At 47.6% G+C, this 14,220-nt stretch overlaps 1 protein-coding gene across 4 annotated transcripts in view; it reads left to right on the top strand.

The window, feature by feature from the left end:
- APBA2 (amyloid beta precursor protein binding family A member 2) overlaps positions 1 to 14,220 on the top strand; it is a 262,791-nt gene that overhangs the window by 131,272 nt on the left and 117,299 nt on the right. For all 4 annotated transcript variants that reach the window (XM_039217199.1, XM_039217198.1, XM_039217196.1 and 1 more), the window contains exon 3: positions 10,679 to 10,732. The gene's annotated coding sequence lies outside the window, so the exon portion shown is untranslated. The remainder of the gene's footprint in view (positions 1 to 10,678; positions 10,733 to 14,220) is intronic.

Raw genomic sequence — 14,220 nt, 5'->3', positions numbered from 1 at the left:
TTCTCACTGAGCACCTGCTGGCACCTCCTGTAAGCCACACAGCAATCCTGCAATGCAAGTTTACAGGCAACTCATATTGTCCCCATTTCATAGCGGAGGATACTGAGGCTCAAGATCACAGAGCTACTCTGAGTCCTGCGCCAGCACTCACACCCATGCCCCCTGAGTTGGCCTCTGTCTTGATTTTCTCCCAGGGAGGGCTGCTTCCTGTCCTGAGGGCTGAGGAGGGACTGAGGGAGCTTTAGGATCCTGTGAGGCCTTCTCTGTTTCTTTTGTGGCATCTGAGGCATAGAGCAGTGGGGGAAACACACTGTGGTCACAGCTTGGAAGCAGAGGCAGGATCAGAAGCCTGGCCGTCTCACTGTCCCCTGCTATCTCTGGGGTATGGGAGAGCGGCCTGGGACGCTGTGCTCCTCTGGGCTCTGACACCTCAGTAGTGGGACTCAGGGCCGAGCTTGAGGTGGCTGTGGCAGGGAAGCCTGGGGGCATCACGCTGTGTAGGCTTGTGTCTGAGCCAGGCCTTAACTGGCCAGGGAAAGAGGGAGGCTCTGGGGTGTCCCGGTCCCGAGTGGCTGAGGCCGTCCTGTCCTGTCTGTGCCCGCCCTGCAATGTGACGACAGACGTACGTCTGCCTGCTCTGCACCATCTCTCATGCTTTCGCCAGTGCCTCCAACACTGCACATTTCCCTGTTCCTTCCAGTTCTCACCAAGTTGTCTTCCTCCCTTTGTCCACAAGGGCCAGCCAGGGAGTGGTGAGTAATGAGAACAAGTGCAGACAGACCCAGATTCTCAGTGCCCATTTCCCCTACAAGTCAAGGTCAAAAGCATGGCTTACACTCTTCTGTCAACTTGACAATGTTTTTTTCATGTTGTCGTTTTGTTTTGTTTTTAATGTTTTATTTATTTCTAGGAGAGAGAGAGAGACAGCGTGAGCAGGGGAGGGTCAGAGAGAGAGGGAGTCACAGACTGAAACAGACTACAGGCTCTGAGCTGGCAGTCAGCACAGAGCCCGACGCGGGGCTCGAACCCACGAACTGAGAGATCATGACCTAAGCGAAAGTCGGACGCTTAACCGACTAAGCCACCCAGGCGCCCCTGTTGTTTTGTTTTCTAAAAAGGAAAGCAAGCATGGAATATATATTAAGCATTATTGTTCCTTCAGCCGTCACTTCATAGCGAGAAAAGTGGTTGTTTCAATTAAAATGGATTTTGGACAGAGTTCTTTGAATGAGTAAATTGCAGAAAACAGCACAAGTTGTGAGATGGGGGATTTAGGCTCTTAAAGAGGATTGGAAATAAGTGGTCTGAAATCCTTACGGTGGTTCCTTGGGATTGATGCACATTGGTTCTGCCAGATGTAACTGGTTCTGACTGCTTTACTGGATCAGTTAACTCTGACCAGCCCAGCTGTTTCTAAGGACTACACGTTTGTTTCTTTTGGAAGCTGAAGTCAGAGAGAGGAAGACAGATGCAGAGAGAGAGAGAGAAAGACATGATGGGGCCCAGATCCTGGCTTCTGAGCAACCTTGCCCTTCTCTGGTGGCCTCAAGACCTGGGAGGAGCCACTGAGGAGGTGGGCCACCCTGGGTGCTGCCCCCAAAATCCCCCTCATCCCTCTCAAGCTCGGGCATATACTTTCCTTATTAAAAAATTTTCTTTTAATGTTTTTTTTTGAGAGAGAGAGAGAGAGAGAGCGAGAGCACATGAGCATGTGCGTGAGTATGGGGTAGGGGCCAGAGAGAGGGAGACACAGAATCCAAAGCAGGCTCCAGTTTCCAAGCTGTCAGCACAGCCCCACAGCTAACATGGGGCTCGAACTCACAAACACTAAGATCATGACCTGAGCTGAAGCTGGACGCTTAACCCAGGCCCGAGCCACCCAGGCGCCCCATGGCATATATTCCCTTAGCCTAACAGAACTCCCTATTTTAATGTGTTAATAGAGCAAATCCTTCTGCCTCCTCCCTCCCAGCCCCCCAGCCCCCCGCCTTCAACGATGTCCCATGCCTTTTCACCTTAAATGGCACTTTTCTAAGTTCCTTATGCTCCTGAGGAGAGAAACCATTCCCCAGTCACCCAGGAGAATGATGTGCCTGCCTGTCATCTCCCCTGTCTTTTACTCTCTGCTGTTTCTGCCTGCTAACCAGTGTTGACCTAACTCAAGTCATTGGATTACGTTTTTATTATAAAATATTTGATATACAGAAAGTAAAAAGAATTATGTCCCAAACACCTTTGTACCCACTTAAAGTAGAGAATATTATTATATTGGTTGTCTACTTCTGTGTAACTAACCATGCCAAAACTAAGTGGCATAAACCAGTAAAAAATTGATACTTCACACAGAGTCCATCTGGGAGCAGCTGGGCTGGATGCTTCTGTCTCAGGGTCAAGGTGTGGGCCAGGGTAATAGTCATCTCGGGCATGACTGTGGCTGGAGGAGCCACTTCTTTTAAAAAAAAACTTTTTTAATGTTTATTTATTTTGGGGGAGGAGGGGCAGAGAGAGAGGGAGGCACAGAATCTGAAGCAGGCTCCAGGCTCTGAGCTGTCAGCACAGAGCCCGATGCGGGGCTCGAAGTCATGAACCACAAGATCATGACCTGAGCTGAAGTCGGACACTTAACCGACTGAGCCACCCAGACGCCCCTGGAGGATCCGCTTCTGAGATCACTTCACGAGGCCAAGGGTGGGAGGCATCCGTTCTTTTCCATGGGGTCTTTCCACAGTGCTCTCTCACAACATGGCAGGCAGCTTGCCTCAGAGCGAGGGATCCAAGAGTCTGCAGAGCCCTACAGTGCCTTTACAACCTTGACTCCTTAGCCACACATCATCATCTCTGTCTTAGTCTGTTCTCTAGACCCAAGTTATTAAGCCCTGTCCACACTCAAAGAGAAGGGAATTAGGTTCCACCTTTTGAATGGAGTGACAAAGAATTGGTGGATATTCTTTAAACCATCATAATTACCAGTATAGCTGGAGCCTCTTCCTGATTGTTTCTGTCTCCCATGTAGAGGTAACTGTTAGTAGAGTTTGGTGTATGTTTTATCTTCCTGCATTAGTCAGTATCACCAGGCCAGTTACTTTTGCATGTCTTTAAGCATTGTGTAAATCATTTCAAATAGCGTGTGTGTGCGTGCGTGCGTTTCTGTTGCTTGCCCCCCCCCCTTTTTTTTTTTGCTTCACATTATGTCTGCTAGTTTTATCCACATGAAAATGCGTAGCTGGACTTTATCTCTTTTCGCTGCTGTGTGGCATATCATTGTAGGAACCTAATACACTCTCTTCTTTCTCCATTGGTGACTATTCAGATGGTTTCCAGTTTCTTGCTGCTACAAACAAGGCTGTTAGGAATACTTATGTGTGTGTCTCTATGTGAGCATGAGCTGGATTTGTCTAGAATACTTAGCAAGGATTGGAATTGCTGTGGGATAGAACGTATGAATCTTTACATTTTCTGGAAGTGGCCAAGTTGTTTTCCCAAGTGGGTCTACTAATGAATGTTCCCACCAGTGGTGTGTGGGTTCCCCTTCCCCTCGTCCTTGATACCACTTGGTATTGTGAGATGTTTTTTAATTTTTGTCAGTCTGATGGGTGAAAGTGGCCTCTGCAGAGAGGGTCTTAATTTGCATCTTTCTGCCTACCAGTGAGGTTGCACCTCTTTTCATGTATTTATTTTCTTCTATTGATGTATATTTATTTCATGTATTTATTATTCTGTCAATTACTGGTTCATCCCTTTTGTTCCTTTTTTGAATTTTCTTATCCATTATTTCGTCCTTCATCTGATTTGTGTATTATAAACATCTTTTCCCCTTATTTCCTATCAACAAAATGTGGGAGCTAAGAGTGTGCGTTCTTGGGCCATGATGCCAGGATGGAGTCCCAGCTGCAGAATTTCTTGTGTGGCCTTAGGCACACCAGTTAATAACTTTTGTATGCCTCAGTTTCCTCATCTGTAAAATGGGGGTGACCTCACAGTAGTGCTGTGAGGATTAAAAGGTTCACATGTGTGAAACAGTTAGTGACTGTCACAGTAAGCATGGCATGAGCCAAAGAAACCCGAATGTGCCCTGCATGGTCCTCTCAGACTGCATACATGCACCATCACCTTGCCCAGAGCTTTCTCAAGCACCGTGTCCTCATTTGATAAGATTGGCAGGCAGTGCTTTTCTCTGGCTCTCAGCCGTCTGGATGACCCTCCCTTCAGCATCCCTGAGCTGCCTGAATAGAACACGAAATCCCAGCCTCCCTCCGGGGGACGTGGGGGAATTGGAAGGCAGCAGACTCCTTGCAGCAAAAATAGAAGTCTCATTTGCCTAGGAGAGAATAATAATGAGGAGAGCCCAGCAGATGCAGGCTTGGAAGGCGCCTCTGAACCCTCCCCTGCATCCCTGGGGTCCGTGCAGACTTGCCTGAGCCCTTCCTGCCAGCCTTTCCTTTGCCCTTCACCCTTGTCTCTTATGGCACCACTTTTGGCTGTCACATGGACAGCCTTGGCACCGTGTTCTGGTTTTCATACCTCAGTGTTGCACTTTTCTCTCATTTCACAAACCCAGGCAAGAACTCCAAACACAGGACTCTGTTTAATATCGAGAATCATCAGAGTAATATGTCAGACGTTACAGTGTAAATCTGGGAGCCCTGGGAGCCATGCGTCTGTCCACAGAATGCCATCAGCTGCTCAAGGGCAGATCTATTGAGATTAAAACACAGTTGGATCAGGACACCGTTAGTTTCAACCCCAGCATGAATAAATTAGCTCAATACTGCTGTAAGGAACTCTCAGGTTTATTTGGTAGAGCCTCAGAGGATTTTACATAAAAGCAAATGCGGGAAAAGCAAGTTAGCATTATTGGACGTTAGAGCCAGTTTGGGTTTAGAGCAAATTTCTAGGTTTTGAAATGGATTGAAATAATCCATGTCTCTACCCCCAACTCTGCCATCGGGGTGGCCTCATGGGCCCCATGGAGAGGAAACAAATAATTACCTTGAAAGAACAGTCCCCATTCAGTAAACTAATCACATATAAAGTGTCTCTGCGTTGGAATCTGGAGCAGGGAGTGAGGATCTTCCCAAAGCAAGGAATCTCATGGCAGAATGTGGCTCATCCTCTGTGGACTGTCACCTCCAGAAGTTGAAAGATAAGCTTCCAAGAATGGAGAGTTTTGACTGTTTCATTGTCAGCGATTTGTATGTGATTCCTAATGCTTTTTAAAAGCATTCTTAGAAGCCGCCTTCTCAGATGAAACCATTGTTGTTTAAAACTTTGAGACCTTTGAAGACAGAGTTTTAAATCCAGATTTTCCCCAAAACATTTGCTGACATGAGAATCTCAAGGTTTGAGCTCTTTATTCTAAAGATGCAGCTTCCTGCCCAGGAGAAAAATAATACATGCTGGTACTTATAGAGCTAGTAGCATTTGAAGACTTACCTTGTAGCTAGCTTGGGGGCTCAGTTATTTAGTATTTTGAGATTTTTATTTGTAAACAACCTATTTATGTCCACTCAAGCTGGAAAATCTCCCAACTTTACCATCACTGCCCCACCCCCCAACCCCCTTTCCCCCATAACCTGGGCTGCATCTTTTTGTTATCTGGGTCTGAGGACCTGGAGCCCCTCTCTGAGCCCAGCTCCTGTTTCCTCACTGTAATTGGTCTGTGGCCAGTACTTGAAATGATTCCTTAGGGACTTTCCCTTGGAACGACCCTGCTGTGCCCAACTGAGCACTGTCGCTGTGTGTCCTTCTCATCAGGAAGTGGAAGACCCCCCTGCCCCAGCCCCAGCCCCACAGTAAACCTGGGGAGTATTCACACCCCCACAAAGTCCTATCCTGTGGTTCCAGCCATACCTGTGGGGATTCTGGGCTCTGTCATGCCACATCCCCCTCAGGGCAGCTTGGGGTAGCTACAGTACCAGGTCCCAGGAGGCCTCCTTAGGCAGTGGCTTGTCTGCCAGACGCTGACCTCTGCCAGCTGTCTGTTCCCCTCTGCGAGACAGCCCAGTGCAGATGATCCCCATGGCCACCTGGGCTGGCTCATGAAGGCCCTGTGCTCTCCACCATGCAGAGGTGTTGACAGTCCTATAGACGACCTGGCTTTGCAGCCACTGGGCTGGTTCTAGAAAGAGCCACACCTGAGCTGCTTGGGTGTGCAGCTGGTACACCCTGCCTGTGATACACCCTGGCCCTTCCCCCATCATTCTGGCCACTGTGTTCTGTGCAGACCCTTCCCAGCCCTCCCCTAGGGCCTCTGCTCACTGTGGCCAGAGTCTTCCATCAGCATGTGTTTCATTGAATCTGGGTTATTATTGCTCATCAGATTCTACTTGTTTTACCACCCAACCATAGCATACCATAATATCCCCAAACCCGCATGCCCAGGGCCCTAGCCTTTTACAAAGCACTGGGTTGCCTGTTTGGTTCAAGGAATTATAGGTGTAGCTCTCGGCTCAGCTGGAGGAAGAGATACTAGTATGACAGTAGGGTGGTGATTCTGCTGTGCACATCTCCGGCCACTTTGTAAGGCTTAAGATCAGCCATCCTGCCTCTGTGCTGGACACGTCCACCTCTGTCTGCCTCTGTGTGCCAGGCATCCTCCCAGGACAGCTCCTACGTCTGGGCTTCCACGAAACTGTGAGTGTTGCCTTAACTTTGCCAAGAAAATGCTTACACAGATTGGTTGTGACAGCTGCTTCCCCTGGCTCAGCACCGTCCTGTGCTCCAGGGCTTGCAACTCCTGCTTTGGGTAGAGGCTCACATGAGCTGCTCTATCCGCACCCATCAAGGTTCTTTTAGCCTAAGTAACTTCCTGTCTCAGGCCTCCTCCCCAGCCGCCTGAGCCATTAGTGGGCCCCGGGATGGTTTGCGGATTTGGGACCTCCCATCACCTCCCCTGACATAATATCAAAGGTAATCAGCAAATTTATGAACCGTCCACTCTAAGCAATATTTAGGATTTCTGTTTACCTCCTGAGTGTCTGAAAACATGGCATTTCAAAGGCTCTGTTTGATCAGAGATCCAATAGATTGCCAGAAATGTGCATGTCGCATAATAGAGAACCCACAATGGCAGGTTGCAGTGGGCATCCTGGGAGAAAGCTAATTAATCCTGAAACCAAATAACAACCGCCTCAGCAACAGCAGTCAGAAGAGAGCTGAGCCTCGTGGTATTTGAAGTCAGGCAGCTGGAGGGCTGTTTATTGGAAGTATTCTCTGTGCCTGAATTCTGCTGTGGATTCAGTGCCCCAGGCCAGGGCCTGCCTTTCCTTCTGTATTTGGTTCCAAGGACTGGGGTCTCCGGACCCTGGAGAATCTGGTTGTCAGCATGCAGACAGGAGGAGCCTTCGTGGCATCTCCCAGGCTCCCGTGGCTTTGTATTTCACATCTCCCCTGGGAGGCTGGAATACAGGATGACCTCCCCCTCCCCACTCCTACCCCAAATAACTTGTGGGTGGGCCAATAACTTGGAAGGTGGAGTGTTTAAGTCTTACAGGGAGACCTGAGTACTTCATTTCCAGCCCGGGGCTTGCTAAGAAATAGGAGATTATTCCAAAATTGCTTGTGCATTTCCTGAAGAAGAGCAGGCTCTCAGATTTCTGTCTAATCACAAACGACCAAGATGAACAGGGGAAGTAACCTGGCCCTTGATGTCTCCAGGGAGGACAGATAGAGGATGGGACACTAGTGTGGCCGTACATGGCTGAAAAGAAAAGCCTGGCTGTTCCGAAGTGTAGGTGATCCTTTGTGTTCATTCCAGCCCTCTCTGAATGTGCCTGGCCAGGTGAGGGACTCAGAGCCAGCGGGGACCGGCTGACCCCCCAGGGCCTTCCCAGGTCTTTGTGCTCATGACTGCTGTTTTTTATTTAAGGTGAAATGTCTGTCCAGAGACAAAGTTTGCCAAAATAACACAACTCTGCTTTAGCCAATGCAAGCAAGGGTCCCCGAGAGGGCGGGGCAAGGCTACTGCTGCGCGGAAGAGAAAATTCATATTTTCCTTTGGAGAAAATGGAAAGTGATGCTGGGTCCAAGTGGTAGGTGACCTTGCTCTTGAGTTAAAAACTGCTGAGGAAATTAGAGAAGACAGACATGAAAAGAATGCTAATGAACAGTGGCGGACCAGAGCCCGGAGCCCTGAGTCCTCCATTGTCCACAGGGGGTACTTGTGTGATGCCTATAAATAGACATTTAAAAACCTATTCTAAATTGAGTTAAGATGTGGGCCTGTTTCTTCCTATGGAAAAGTGTTATGTAAAGTGCAGAGCTCTGTCTGCCCTTTCCCCAAGGCAGTTTGGCGATTCTGTTCCTCTGTTGGGAGTCTGTGTGGAGGATGTGGGGGATGCTCAGGCTACCGATGAATGAGACTCTGTCCTCTCAGGAGACTTGCAGACTGAGGGCAGGCAGAAAGAGAGAGAGAGTGAGAGATAGAGAGCGAGAGTGAGCGAGCTGGGACTCCTTCCTCCGGGTGGAACAGTGGGGCAGGCCTCTCCAGGTCAGGGAAGCTCAGCTGAAGAAAGGCTCTGAGTTTCCCTGAGGTGCTTCTGGGCTGGGAGGGAATGGGAGAAGCTGGGCCTGTGGGCAGAAGGACACTTGCATAGGCCCACGGTGGCTCTGGGCAGTGCGGGTAGCTGTAGACCTGAGAGGGGAGGGGAGGACACAGTGGCCATGTGGGGAGAATTCTAGCTTGTGCTAGTAGACCGAGGCTTCTAGGCCCTTCCCTGATCAAAACTGCCCAGAGCTGGAGGGGGGGAATTCTGGGAGAGGACAGAGGTCTTTCTCACTGACCTGCTTGAGTTCACAGAGCCAACTTGTAGCAGAGTGAGGAATTGAGGCCCTGTCTTAAGACCACTAGTGAAGTGTTCTTGCCTCTGAACATAGCAGTTAGTATGTGCACTGACCCTGAAGTCACTTCTTTTTGGAGGTCCCGGGATGGTGGGATTTGGGGGTAAAGAAGGAAATACTGTTTGATGCTAATGTGTTCCCAGGCAGTGTTTTGGGGGCTTTGTTGTGCTTTCTCATCCACCTTTAAGATCAAACTTATTGTTTGATCCACTTTTACACATGATGAAGGCGAGGCCAACAGAAGGGGCATCTGGGTGGCTCAGTCAGTTGAGGGTCTGACTCTTGGTTTCAGTTTAGGTCATGATCTCACAGTTCCTGGGATGGAGCCACACTGTCAGCACAGGGCCTGCTTGGGACTCTCTACCCCTCTCTCTGTCCCTCCCCTGCTTGTACTTGTTCTCTTTCTCTCTCTCAATATAAATGAATAAACTTAAAAAAAAAAGGCAACAGAAAGCACCATACCCTTTGGAATTTGAGCAACTATGTGGATATCAAGTTCCCTCTGAGCAGAGACAAACAGATTACAGATATACAAATGGCTTGGTCAAAAGGAGGCACCTTCAGCCTTCTAAGGGATAGCCAGTCATTTTTTAAAATATCTGAACTAGAAGCATTTGCAGTGGGCCAGTTTGGGGTGACAGGGAAGTCCCCCCAATTCCCTAATTAAAACCCACTGCTAGAAATGTCTGTCTAGGGAAATGAGAATGACTGTCAGGTTTCATTAAAAAAGTGTCAACCCTGGGTCCAGGTAAGACCTTTGTGATAAAGTAGAAGCCAGTGTCTGCTTGTGCCAATAGCAAGACCATATTACCTTCCCCTCCCCCACCCTGAATGATGTCATCCCCTGTGACTTCAGTCCCCAGGACCAGACTGAAGGTGAACTGTCCAGCCAGCACAGCTGTTCACGAAATGCTCTTAGACCTTCTGTTCCCAGCAGACCAGAACCTGGGGAGGAGGCTGCCATTGCTGTGGTTTTGAAAGAAACAAAGACGTTCCTTTATGATGTATTCTGTCTTTAGCCAAATTGGAGGGAGAAGAGGAATTAAAAAAAAAAAAAATTAATTCCAGTATAGTTAACATACAGTTTTGGGAAAAGAGGAATTTTGATTTGATATTTAAGACCAATAAATCCCCCTCCTCTCGCACCATCCTGGGCTTCCCACCTCTCTGGTCATCTGCTGCCCCACCTTGAATTCCTGATCCAACCCAGGGCCTCACCTTGAGCCCTTGAACCAGTTAGACTTATTCAGCTTTCATTTGCAAAGCTCTCTCTCTGTCCAAGAGGAGTGTGAAACCTGATGGCCTGTTTTCTGTTCTCTTTCTGACACCCCTTTGCCCATGAGGAGGGGTGGGCTGTGAACCTAGGCAGAGGAAATGAGAGGTGGCCTGCTTTCCTTTCTCTTTCTTTTAATCTGTCTTCATCTCCCCAGCCCCCACAGGTACACCCACCGCCCTCTGAAAGTGTCCCAGAATACCGGTTCTGCACACTAGTGGGGTCAAGCTTTGTTGTGGGGAAATACATATTCATGAGGGCTTTGAGGAGCTTCATTAAAATGCGGACGGCCTCTCCTTCCAGAGTGATACACAAGCCATTGCTTTATTTGCCCAACATGATGTTCTTAAGGCAATAATTATGTGAGGAATGGCTCAAGAAACATTTTAATTATTTGTCTCTGGTAATTTGTGATGGTCTCATTAGAATGAGAACTGGTTCACTTTTACAGGTAATTCAAAACCTCTCACTCCTTCAGATGTCTATAGTTGCAGGAGCGCTGTGTGATCACCCGTATCTTTTCAGAAACCCAACTAATTTCCTCTGTTTCCTTCTGTTTTATTTCAGAAAGATTTCATCACCAGGAGGCTTTGGGGGACATTACCAACCCGCTTGTTTTCGGTAAGAAATATGGGGTCGGCTTGCACGGAGTGCGGTTTCGCTTCTGACATGTGTGAAATGGAATTATGTTCCTCGAGGGATGCCACACTTCAGGTGGATCTGGGCATCTGCCACGGTTCTGTATTTCCTGGGAAGCTGGGGATGTGTAACTCAGTGCTAGTCTCCACACAGGGAGTCTGAGGCTGGGCTTGGTTTGCAGCCAAGGAGCCCATGAGCACTGGGCTCACAGCGGGGAGCTTCTGTTGCCTGGAATGGACACCTTTCCCTGTCACCCCTGAGACAGCAGTATCACCGCCCCTCCCTGCCACCACCATCCCCTCCTCTAGTGCTTCTGAAAACCATAGCCCTCACCGGCTTCAGTCATTTATTTGTGTAACTCCTGTCTAGATTCCTGTTTATATTAAAAATCAATATATATCACCAGCAATAAACACCATTTACAACCTTTCACTATCAAACTTGGGCGACATTGTGTCTAATTAGAAGTCCACCACTGTGCAATATCAGGAGGCTGAGAGGAAGAGTCTAGCTTTGATCCCAAAGAGCCCTTCTAAGCCTCTCAGGAATGAGGGATGGCTCCATGTTGCTGTTGCCCTGTGGGGGAAGCTATACTGCGGCCCTGACCCCCCTGACCGGCGGCGGTCTGCCCTTAGTTTGCTCTGGCCGCATAGGACTTAGAGCAGCAGATTTGCATAGGTCTTTGTAGCTCTGGTGCAGCCTGAGTGCCTGGTACAGGGGATGCTTGTAGGAGATGTGTTCTGACTAAAGAAGAGTAGGGGCTCTTTTTCCTGGACCAAAGATACCCTACAGGCTGGGTTGTGGAGAAGCTGGTGTATGGGTTGGGGTGTGTTTGGAGAGCGGGGTGGAGAGGAGACTGTTGTTGGAGGTTAGGCAGCCAGGAGCCAGAAATGGTTTCTGTGTCTTGGTGCCAGAGCAGGCCTGAGCTTCTGGTGGATTCCGTGGGATCTTATGCATCCATGGGCTTGGACAGGGCAGTGCTGGTCACCAGTCCAGAGTGTCATACGGAGGGATGTAGTGGCTTGTGGACTTCCAAACGGGAGGAATAATTTGGGATTTCCCAGTGGGGAAGTTCTGTGTCAATTTGAGGATAATTATGAAGACCAGAGGGGGCAGAGTTGGGATACTGGAGTGTCAAGACCCGGGTTCCAAACCACTGTTTTGCCTCTGGGGCAGCAGAAGGACACAGGGCCTACTGCTTGGAGCTACTGAAAGAACCTTCTTTTGTAAGTCAAGGCAGCTGCCTTCATTTTACTTTCTAACCCAGCCTCTGTCCTATGTGTAGGTAGCTGCTCAGAAGCACTGTGCTGTGCATGGGCAGGAATTCACCTCACATAGTATTGGAGGTTGTTCTTATCACTGATGTCATGGTGGGATTCTGTGGTGGCTTTGGGGGTGGGGAGGGTGGCACAGTCATAAGGCATTTAAGAGTTAGAATAATCAGCCCCTATCCAAGGAAGCATAGGGGGAAATGTCACAGGAACTGCATGACTTTTAATGCATTTGAGCATAAAAAATAAGTGAGCATTTTTCTGAACTTTTCCTCAATTGTCAGTCTTTAAAGTTTATGAGTTTACTTCCATGTTTTCAGTGAGGCATTTTCCATCTCGTTTGCTTTTTTTTAGGTTTATTTTTTTCTTTTGAGAGAGAGGGAGGGAGAGAGAGAGAGAGAGAGAAAATGTGCACAGGGGAGGGGGAGAGAGAGAGAGAGAGAAAATGTGCACAGGGGAGGGGGAGAGAGAGAGAGGAAATCCTAAGCAGGGTCTACCGCCAGCACAGAGCATGATGTGGGATTTGAACTCATGAACCACAAGATCATGACCTGAACCGAAATCAAGAGTCAGATGCTTAACCGGCTAAGCCATCCAGGCACCCCGTTTGATTTTCTGTTTAGACTTATTTTTTTTAAGTTTATTTATTTTTGAGAGAGAGAGGGAGAGAGAATGAGCAGGGGAGGGACAGAGAAAGAGAGAGAGAAAGAGAGAGAGAGAGAGAGAGAATCCCAAGCAGGCTGTGCTCTGCCAGCACAGAGCCCTATGCAGGGCTCGAGCTCACAAACCGTGAGATCATGACATGAGCTGAAATCAAGAGTTAGATGCTTAACTGACTGAGGCACCCACAGAGTAGATTTCTCAACTGTCCTCAGCTATGAAAATACTGAAGCATTTTAGGGGATTCTGGGAAGGGAGAAGAATTTTTTTGTAACCCACAACGTGGGTAGCTTGTGAAGAGAGATGTTCTATGGGGAATGGGTCTCACAAATTGTGGTGACATTCTGATCTTCTGGGAGCCCAGGATCAGCCAGCCAGTGCGGTCCATCTGGCCTCTTGGAACTGTCCACCGTGAAATTGGCTTCTTGAAGTTTTATCTAAATGAAATTGTGGCTTTCTGATGGAACTGCAGGGCAATTCTGTTTGTGCCTCCAAGGTATAATGTGTTTTTTTCTTTAGAGCCCAAAAAAGACCTAGTGGGATTTTTACGTATCCCCGAATACTATTAGAGTATCAAAATCAGCTGCAATAGACAGGACATCTTGCTCTCTTTCCGATTGTGCTCACTCGTCTGCAGTGTAATGGGACAGCCATTTAAGTGAAGACACTCGTCATGATTCTCTGCAGCTTCCCCACAGAAAAACATATTTCTTCTGTGAGAGAAAAGTGGCAATGAGATGGATATTTTTAAATGTCAATTATCGCCAGAACAAATCTCTGTGAGGAGAGCTTCAGAGAGAAGAGACCGAGGTTTGTTTATTTTTCTACCGCAAACGAATCACTCTGTAGCATCAGAATACTAATACCCAGAGTTTATGCCTGACATCTCCTTATAGAATAACTTGGTGAATATGCTTCCACTTATGGTAAAAGTTGAGGGCTGTGTTCAATTTTTTTCCCCCCAGGAGAATTAAATCCTAGGCCTAACTATCCTATGATACAGGCTGTTGATCTCTACAGTGTTTGGATTTTAATTACAGTTGACCCTTGAACAACATAAGGTTAGGGATGCTGACCCTTAGTTGAAAATCTGCATATAACTCTTGACACCCCAGAAACTTCACTACTAATCACCTATTGTTGATTGGAAGTCTTCCTGACAACATAAACATCCAATTAACACATATTTTTTAAATGTTTATGTTGTATGTATTATATAATGTATTCTTATAATAAGCTAGATAAAAGAAAATGTTATTAAGAAAGTCATAAGGAAGAGAAAGTACACTCACAGCACTGTATTGTATTTGTGGAAAAAAAAATCTGCCTATAAATGGAACCGTGCCTTTCAAACCCATGTTGTTCAAGGACCAGTTGTATATAAATTTAGTTATTTCCTGAAGGAATGGTGGGAAGATTAATAAGGTGTGTTTAAATCATGGGCAGTCTCAGAAAATATGTTAAGTTAGAAGATGTTGCATTCACAAAAATGGTTGGCTAATGTCAGCATGTTCTTGCCCAAGTGTAAACACGTAAAAG

The sequence above is a fragment of the Hyaena hyaena genome, unplaced genomic scaffold, assembly GCF_003009895.1.
Source record: "Hyaena hyaena isolate Hyena2069 unplaced genomic scaffold, ASM300989v1 scaffold_670, whole genome shotgun sequence".
Lineage (NCBI taxonomy): Eukaryota > Metazoa > Chordata > Mammalia > Carnivora > Hyaenidae > Hyaena > Hyaena hyaena.
The sequence above is the reverse complement of the archived record's forward strand: the minus strand, read 5'-3'. Positions and strand labels throughout refer to the sequence as shown.